This window comes from Urocampus carinirostris, chromosome 2 (genome assembly GCF_059441175.1).
Source record: "Urocampus carinirostris isolate Australia breed hairy pipefish chromosome 2, RoL_Ucar_1.0, whole genome shotgun sequence".
Taxonomy (NCBI): Eukaryota; Metazoa; Chordata; class Actinopteri; order Syngnathiformes; family Syngnathidae; genus Urocampus; species Urocampus carinirostris.
Genome location: NC_142350.1, coordinates 57697341 through 57707387, shown reverse-complemented (window position 1 = coordinate 57707387; position 10047 = coordinate 57697341).

Genomic DNA, 10047 nt, shown 5'->3' with positions numbered 1-10047 from the left:
ACGACAGCAAATCTATAGTAATGACTAGTAACTAATACACCCAAGTGACTCCCAATCGGGATGTGTTGCTCACTAGTTGTACATATAAGATCATGAATAACACAAAGTGGTAGTATTTGTGTTTAAAAAACACATTTATCAGACTGTAAACCATACTTGTATCCATCCATCCATTACCTACACCGCTTATCCTCAGAAGGGACGCAAGGGTAATGGATCCCATCGCAGCTACCTTTGGGTAGTAGGCAGGGGACAACCTGAACTGGTTTCCAGCCAATCGCAGGACATATAGAGACGGACAATTCTCTCGCTCATTCACATCTAGGGACAATTTGGACCGGCCAATTAACCTGACATGCATGTTTTTGGAATGTGGGAGGAAACCGGAGTGCCCGGAGGAAACCCATGCAAGCACGGGGAAAACATGCAAACCCCACACAGGAAAGTTCGATCTCATGACCTCAGAACTGTGCCGCAAATGCTAACCACTGCGCTGCCGTGCTGCCACCATACTTGTACTCGACTTATAATAATAAAATTAGAGACAAGACTCAAACCCTAATGTAATAAATCATATTGACACATTCCTGGTCTGATTTTAAAATTCCAACAACAATTACTAAAAAAAATAATTACGGTTGATTACTGTTCTTTTATGTGCTTTTTTTTAAAAATACGGTAATTACAGTATTTGATCCAATTTCATCTACTAAAGACGGCCATCATTTGAAAAAAAAAACAACAACTAGCAATTACAATTATGAACACGTGGCTATGTTATAGCTACTGTTGTTTAATTTCAGGTTTTAAAAATCATAAAAAATGGCAAAGAGTTATACTGAATTGAATTGTCTTTATTGTCATTGATAACAACTTAGTGATCATTGTTTGCAATGAGAATAGACATGGCACTCCTGGGTAAAAAAGACTTAACCCTCCTGTTGTCTTCATTTTCTGTATACACCCTGTGTCCTGCGGGTCAAAATGACCCATCATCACTAAACCCCCAATAAATGCAGATTGATTATTTTTTCAAACATCAAATTTCAGATTGCCTGAAGAAACAACTTGTTCTTCACAATATTTTTTGTATATCTCCTCTTCATCTGTATTTCTATAGCTTAAGAAAATAAAAAAATATATATGTAAAGGGGTTTGGAATGGGTATTTATCAGTTCCAATGACTAATGTTTTTTGAAAACTACAGAAGGATTAAAAGTGAAAAATAAGATTAAAGAATGTCAGGGTAAAAAGGCAAAAATATTTACAAGATAGTGCCTGAAGAGTGGCTTATGTGTAGTAAAAGTGCAATGAATAATAGTCTATCCTAGCAACAACATATTTGCTGCTAGTTACTTTGAATTCAGAAATACAGTAATATGGTACGACATGTCCTAGGATGTAGGTAAGGATTTACAGGATTTTTTCCCAGCCAGTATGAAACAAAAAGAAAATAACAATTTAGTCCACAAATGTAACTGTTTTGAAATACCTTCCTTCATTGTCTAAGAGTGAACATAGCAAGACTCTATAATACCTACTTCCACTTGTAAACTATGTCAGCTAAACACCCCCCATTTTACCACTGTTGGCACCATTTCAAGCAAAGCTACCCAGCAGTAAAAGCTGCTCCTCACATGCTTCTGTTAAATTTGCAGGACGCGGAGCACTACAAAGCACCCGTGTGCATGTAAAACGAAGAGAAAAGAGATACGACTCGCATCTTCGGTCTGGACTGTACACCTGGTCTTGTCTGAGTCTTTAATCTTGGTGGGAAGGAGCAAAAATTAAAGACTCCGTCAAACTGGACCAGTTACCGCGTTGGCGTTTAAACATTCACCACACATGAATCACTGCCGTGTTCAAGTCGAAGCACTGACATACGATGAGAAGCTGCAAATTCCAACAAGGAACTTTGAATCATTTTTGGCTAGCTACCGCGTCAACTAGCAACTAGTGCCACTATAACTGCAGCTCAAATGCCCCTAAAGGTAATGCAGTTTGAGTAAATATTTGTTGAATCATTTGGATAGATGCGTCCATAATAATAATCATGTTTCTTTGATTGATCTCATTGAGTTTTGCCGTTTTTGCAGACGTGGCTGCTTTATTTACATATGGTTCATTTTTTAGTAAGCCCTTTTTCTTTGCATCCATCGAACAAATCCTAAAATGTAACGCAATAATATATTATTAATGACAACTTCTAACTATACAGGGAGATGTTTCATAATGGAGAAAAAAGGCAGAGAGGCATAGAGGCATAGAGGTGAATGATAGGGAGGGCGAGGTGTTTCCTGTTTCCATTGCTCTAATTATACTGCTCCCATGGGAACGGCCCATCACTTAGAGGAAATGTGTCGTTTAGGACTTCAATCCTAAAAATGCGAGTTAAGCACTTGTCTATCAGCGATACATTTGCAACAATCCACATATGTAAATAACAAACACCAAGTATTCGGCACGAGGTGGTTCCGCCATTTGATTGATGAAATCTGATGCAAACTGCATCAGCCGATTGTTTAACCATCTATTGCATTCATTGGAGCCAGCAATTTACTGTAAATTTTACAACACCTCTAATCTGATCACTGACTTATCATGCAAGCTGTAAGTTATCGGGCTATTGAGAGAGCCCATTTTTACTCATGCTACACTTGTGCCAAATCTGTTCGTGAACTGTTGTCACAGTAACGGTTCCATCCGGTTTATAGATGCCAACTAGATAAATCAGCAGAACGATGTAGCATTAGATTGATGTAGCAGGAGTAAACAAAGCTCGGGGCAACTGAAAAACAAAAACATTTAAAAATAGGAAAACAATTTACAGAAATGTTATTGGTTGAAGTGGGGAACAGGCACACTGCCCTCCACTGGAAACAAATTCACAAGTCAAATAAGTAATTTAATGGTTGATATTCAGAGCGCTAGATAAAAATTAACCCTGGATTTTGACATGACATTAAAATTAACTGAAATAAAAGTAAAATGACTTATAATAACAAGAGCTGTAGTAAAGAGTAGAAAAGTAAGCTGGAAAGTGTGTAGCCAGAAGGGGGCAGGGGGAAGAATCATCTGAGCAGCTTTCATCTAACAGCTCTCACTGCTTAGCAACCTCAATACTGTGTTCACACAACATTAAAGCGGTATTTGACCATAATTAACACAAATCTAAAAAACCTGCTTTACAATTTACAGAATGCAACTTGCAAACATTCTTCTCATGCTGACAATTTACATCTGATTTAGGTACATAACTGCAATGGCATATTTCCAATAGGAGTTGTCAATGCATGAGTAATTGCAAATGCAGTAAAAGATAGGTTGAACAAAAATCTTATGATAAGTGTAAACAAACCTGTTTTTTTCATTTTTATTTAATCCGTTTAGGCTCTCCGTCCTCCAATTACCCAACTGCAGGTGTGTCTCTGAGTGAACCAGATAAAAGTGCAGTTTGGCTGGTTGTTAAAGGGACAGTGTGTAGTATTGGACCACAAGGTGTCACTGTATAGTGTAGTGCAGGGGTCAACAACCTTTTTAAAGCCGAAAGCTGCTTTTTGTTACCTATTGGTAGACAGACAGACAGACAGACAGACAGACAGACAGACAGACAGACAGACAGACAGACAGACAGACAGACAGACAGACAGACAGACAGACAGACAGACAGATAGATAGATAGATAGATAGATAGATAGATAGATACTTTATTCATCCCCGAAGGGAAATTCACATTTCCAGCAGCATCCCTGAGCTGAGAACAGTACAATAATAAAGCAAAAAGAATACAATATACAAATACCCAGTGTGACGTGCAAATGCCCACTGTATGCGATGGGCTAACAGTTTGACACACTTTTAAAGTAACACCTTGTCATGTTCTTATATCTTTTTTGTTACTATATTATACCTAGATGGTGATTTTTAAAAGTGGAGTTAACATAGGCTTAGTCAACCACTAAACGTCATACCAGTTAGAAATCAAATTTCTTACAAAATCACAATGACTTGTGAGCTATTTCCAGAACCTGTCCTCGTGCTACTCGGGTGTATTAATGCGTGCAATCAAAAAACAAGTGCCACAAGGAAAGGTACAAAAAATGGAGACTCTAACTGACGAAACTTGTGACCATTTTACTTCTCATGTTCTTTCCCAGTCTTTTGGGGGGTTTTGGGTAACCATAGCGGCAAGATGGAAGATGATTATGTCAGGTCCCTTCAGGTGAAGTTAATGTTAAGAGTATTTTTCAATGCATGTTTATATAATAGTTCTGGTATTTTTACTTATTATTTCAATCAATATTTATCTTTTTTTAAGGAATTCAGTTTGTTTACCACTAGGAGGGGCTAAATAATACACACTGTCCTTTTAAGATGTTAACAAGTGACTGAGTGTGAGCAGTGGTAGTTGACAGTTTTGTAACCGCATGCTAAGTATGTGTGTTTTCTTAGTGTTATTTATTTATTCATTTATTTTACCACTGGGTATTACAATACAATAAATTACCTCGTGTATTGTTCGGTGAATGTAGAGGTCACATTTGATATTTTTGAATAGTAAATTATGGAATATTTTCAAATAAAACATTTTTAAGTTTATAAAATGTTACACTTTAAAGATTTGGTAAAGGTTGTTTCATTTCTGAATTGAGAAAGAAATTGGGGTAACGGACTTGCCCATCACAAAACTTTCATTTCTGCCTCTAAAATTGATTAAAACCTGCAAAAAAAATAGAACAAAAAAAGAAAATACAGAAATTTGACCTCCCTCATCCTGCTAGCTACTCCTCACCTCAAGAGCCAAACTCTAACTTTTTGAACGGGTCCCAAATTAGAGCAGCGCAAGCACCCTTCCTTTTTGTGTTGGACTTGAGAGACAGAATTAGGGAACCATTTTCCCTCCACATTTAAGCGGGGCCGCTCAGCTCGGGGCTTAATCAAGTGGAAACGGGGATAGGGGGTTGAGGGGGCGCCAGGATCGCGGGGTGCAGGGTAGAATAGCGCAATTGTTCACATAAAGGCCTCATGTTGAGAGCACTTTGAAGTTTTGCTTAGGGAGGGCGGGCTGCATGTATGCAGTGGGGGTGTCCGTGCTGGGATTTTACAGTAGCAATACACTATTATTGGTTTTGTGCATGGTGGTACACTACAAGGGTACACTACAAGGGATGAGAGAATTAACTTGAGTGAGGCTCATGTTGTTGCGTTTAAGAAAATATAAAGTATTAGGGCATCAAGAACAATACAGTATTCCATTTAGCTGGTATTATTTCATATCATTATTTCCTTAAACGGATACCCAGCAGAATATCAACATTCAAGGGAGATTCCCCTCCATTTGTCCCAGCGCCATACAAGTAGACAGGCACCCACTGATCTATTATGTTGCAAAGCCTTTCTCATGCATGTCTTGAATGCTCAGAGGATAATCACGTTTCCCTGAGACAGGCTAAGCTGCGCTAAATAAGCTGCACGGACAGGGAGGGAAAAAACTTGTGCAGCAACTGTAATCCTGGAAATGTTGAATTGCAGTCAAATATATAAGAGATTCGAGAAATTTGATTTAATGATGACAGTGCAATTTCAAGACATGTTCTTACCTCAGTTCTTCCGGTTACAGCAGGTGTATTTCAGTGATGCTGTATCCAGTCTCCAAAAAGAAACGCAGAGTAGACATTACCACTACGGTAGTGGCACGTCCGCACACTTTGTCGAGAACTTCAGCAAATACAAAACAAAAAGTTAAAACAGAAAACTTCAACTAAACTGTAGTGAACACTTGTTGCTTGGTAGTGGATGTCAGAGTTGAGAGCAGCAGGTCCTTTGGGGGTGCACAGAGTGGATATTTGCATTAGATGGACCCTCCCCTTGCTTTTCATAGCTGCCATTGTTTGTCCCAGCCAGGGCTTCGATTCAGTCCTTGCCTAAATCCCTCACCACTGGAGCAGGGAATGATGATTCCCCCTTTTCTCTCTCAAGCTGCCAGTAATTAACAAAAGGCGAGTTGATACAATGCCTAACTAGACACTGTGGCTGCATTTTTTATTAACTTTCTGGGGACATAAATTACAGATATGAGTTGGCATTATGTTGGCCAAGATTGAAGTCGTTATGACAAAGACATACCAGAGAAACATCCAAAACATTAAAGACAATCTTGAATTTCTTTGAATGTTTAGTGGCACGAGCGTTACTTACCTAAACTAAAATCTAAACTGCTCAGAACAAAAAGCAAAACTGAAAATTGGGAAGGCACGTCAACAAGACAACGAGTATTTGCTGCCATCCCGTGGCTGAATGGTATAACTACCTTGCAATTCGCCCAATTTCTATACAGTAAGAATAACATTATAAAACACAATCATTTGATTATAACACAATACTTCCTCTAAATTTCGAGTATAACCTGATTTCAATTGCAGTTTCTGTGAAAATAGAAAATTGAAAGTAAACAAATTTGCTGGAGGCTAGCAGCTAGCAAGAAGCTAGCTAACTAGCAGTAATCGTCACGATACACATACAAGCTCATTTTGCCACTTTTGATATACTTTATAATAAATATGACAGTTCCCCTTTCTACTAAAATAGTTTGGAATAGTTTGAATTAACTAGTACTCAAAACATACATAGCGGCTTGGATATTAGAAATAATTCTGAAGAAAGAATGCTTACGCTTGCTCTCGGACCAGAGTCGCCATTGGTTATGGATCAAATGTGTGTGTGTGGGGGGGAAATATATCTTTAGTTCAGACTAAAATAATTGAACGGCAACCAAAAATCATATGGGAAAAGACTAAATTAAGAGTGAGATACTTTCAAAAGAAAAAAAAAAAATCAAACAATCAAACAAAGCTTATGTTCTCTAAATTCATTTGCAGAACACGAAAATAATTAATTTAAGTCATATAAGTCATTTTTACCTTCACTTTGGCTTAGCCTATGTCATGTTTTAACTCATTTCCACTTAGTTAAAGGTACACTGTATATCATTTAGCCCCTTCTAGTGGTAAAAACGCCATTAAAAATAAATTAAATTCTCAAAACGTTTGCTTGCTCAAGCCATTACTTTTTACAATTAAACAAAGCTTAGGTTCTTCATATTCACTTACAAAAGACGAACATATTTTATTTAATAAGTCATCTTTATCCTTACTTTGGCGTAGCCTATGTAATAGTTTCACCAATTTCCACTGAGTTAAACGTACATTGTGAATCATTTGGCGCCTTCTAGTGGTAAAAAAAATCATTAAAAATGATATTAATCTTTAAAAATGAGCAAAAATACAAGAATGGTGACTTGACCTGAACTATTATATCAATTTACATTTTAAAGCAACCGTAGGTCAATAATTTTGCATTTATTAGACATAACATGAAGCCTTATCTCAGGGAGTTGACATTATTGTAGCCATGTTGCTGCTACTTCCGATCAAACAACCAAAACCCACGCAGAAGATTGGGGGACAAATGACAAGATGAATTGTGCAGTTTTGTCACTTGGAATCTCCGTAACTTGTATTCTTTATGGTACTTTTTGGCACTCGTTCTCGGTTGCACGACACAACACAGCAAAATCTATCCATCCATCCATTATCTGCACCGCTTATCCTCAGTAGGGTCGTGGGGTGCTGGAGCCGTCTCAGCTATCTTCGGGCAGTGGGCAGGGGAAACGCTGAACTGGTTGCCAGCCAGTCGCAGGGCACATGGAGACAGACAACTCACTCGCTCATGCACACCTAGGGACAATTTGGATCGCCCAACTAACCTGACAAACATGTTTTTGGGATGTGGGAGGAAACCGGAGTGCCCGGAGAAAACCCACGCAAGCACGTGGAGAACATGCAAACTCCACACAGGAAGGTTCGATCTCATGACCTCAGAACTGTGCCACACACGTGCTAACCACTGCGCCGACGTGCTGCACTGCAAAATCTAGTGGTAAATTAATATGACTTAGCACACTGTCCCATTAAGGATTTTTCTCAAAACAGTATAGTCGTAATCATAGAACAGTGGTCGGCAACCTTCGGCTCGCCTGCCAGCAGTGGCACGCGAGCGCACGGCAAAGTAATAATGTTTTTTTTTTGTATGTGCATTTTTACCTGAAATTTAGACATTTTCATTGCGCGCTGTGTTGTTTAGCGTGTGTCTGCGCGGTGCCTCGCAGAGGAGGAGAGATCTGTGTTTTAACCCTCCCACAGAAACCCCGGCGCCCGATAAATGAACGAATCATGACAGCCGAATCATGACGGCTCCTCGAGCGGAAAAATCTCATTCTTTCCAGCCAGTGTGGACAGACGAATGGGGTTTTGTGCTAAAAATGACCGTGCTGTTTGTGCATTATGCCTCTAGAGCGTTGTACCTCGCACGTCAAGTGTTAAACGTCATTACTAGACAAAACATGAACATGAATTCAAGGACGAGTCTGAAAAGGCGGATACATTAAAACGCGCTGTATCCAGTTACGGTGTAGTGCCTAAATCCGACTCCCCTGCAAAATGGTCCCCCCCTCGCGTGAACGCGCATTCTGCTGCGCTTCCGACAAAAGCGATCGCATTCTATATAATAAGTTTATTAAAACAATAAAGCGAGCTAATTAAAACAATTAAGCGGTCGTAGTCTATATAACGCGTTTATTAAAACAATAAAGCGCGATCGTAAAATGCGTTTGTTAACGCGGAAGAAAAAGTCACCAACACTGGAGACGAATCAATGTACTCTATGATATCCACGATCACAACTAATTGTACACAAATAGCCTTTATTTGATGTACTATAATAGCCATGTGTATTTTATTGTGAATGAAACCCTGGTTGCGTTGAATCCGGCGGTGTAAACAAATCTTTTTTTTTTTCCATTTAAAATTGGACTTCCCTGCCTATACTGTTTGCAAAGTAAGACACACTTTAAACCTATTATGTTTTTTTGGCTTTGGGATCCAACTACAGAAGAATACCTCCACTTTGTGATGTGTTACTGAATAGGTGTTCGACAAATCTAGTTCGTTTTATTACTACTATTATTATTATTAATAATAGTGATATTATGAGAAACGTTCTGAAGCTCTTCAAAATCACTGTGCTGACATATTTATGTCACAGAAGGTTACCCTAGAAGTCACAAGTCTATATCTCAAACAGGGTCCATATTAGCGGGGGAGTCCGATTTTGGCAGGTAAAATGCCTGCCAAACCCCCCCTTACTAACTCCTGGATAAAGAGTCCTAATGTGTGTGTGTGTTTTAAGTTTTGATTTCTGAAATAAGATTTTATAAAGAATGGTTTGGTAGCTGTCCATATCATTTCTTTTTTGATTGTGGGGGCGGCAGTGGCTCAGGAGGTAGAGCGCTCGTCTTGGGATCAAGAGATTGCAGTTCGAATCCCGGCTCCTCCGTGTTACATGTTGAAGTGTCCTTGGGTAAGACACTGAACCCCTAATACCCCCAATAAGCAGGTTAGCGCCTTACATGGCTGCACGGCCACTATAGGAAAATGTGAAGCACACGGTAAAGTGCTTTAGGAAGTCTTGACTTGAAAAGGGCTATATAAATGCAGATCATTTCATTGTAGTTCATTGTTGATGAAGAATGGTTGAAGTAATGGATGTCTACAGGCCTTTCCACATGTTGTTCAAATTCATCTTTTAGTTTCTTGATGAACAAGAATAGTGGAAGATAAAATTGGTCAGTTATACGATTTTAATGTATATCCATGTTGTATATTTGGACTGGTGTAAAATTACAGCTCTGTGGGGAATAAAAAAATTATTGTGTGTCATTAATCTTGGTGTGGCACACTGATTTACAAGGAAATTTGAAAGTGGCACTCCACACCGAAAAGGTTGCTGACCCCTGTCATAGAATAATAAACTACTCTTTGCCTCGATAGATGACTATCCAAATTACATTTTAGATGTAAACGTGGTAGTTTTGTTGTGTCGGACACAAGTATTAAAGGAGGAGCAAAAAAAAAAAAAAACAACCTTTGAAGGGTTATAGCAGGGTTATAGCTGCCTAGACGCCTGGGGCGTGCATCTTTTACGTCAGGC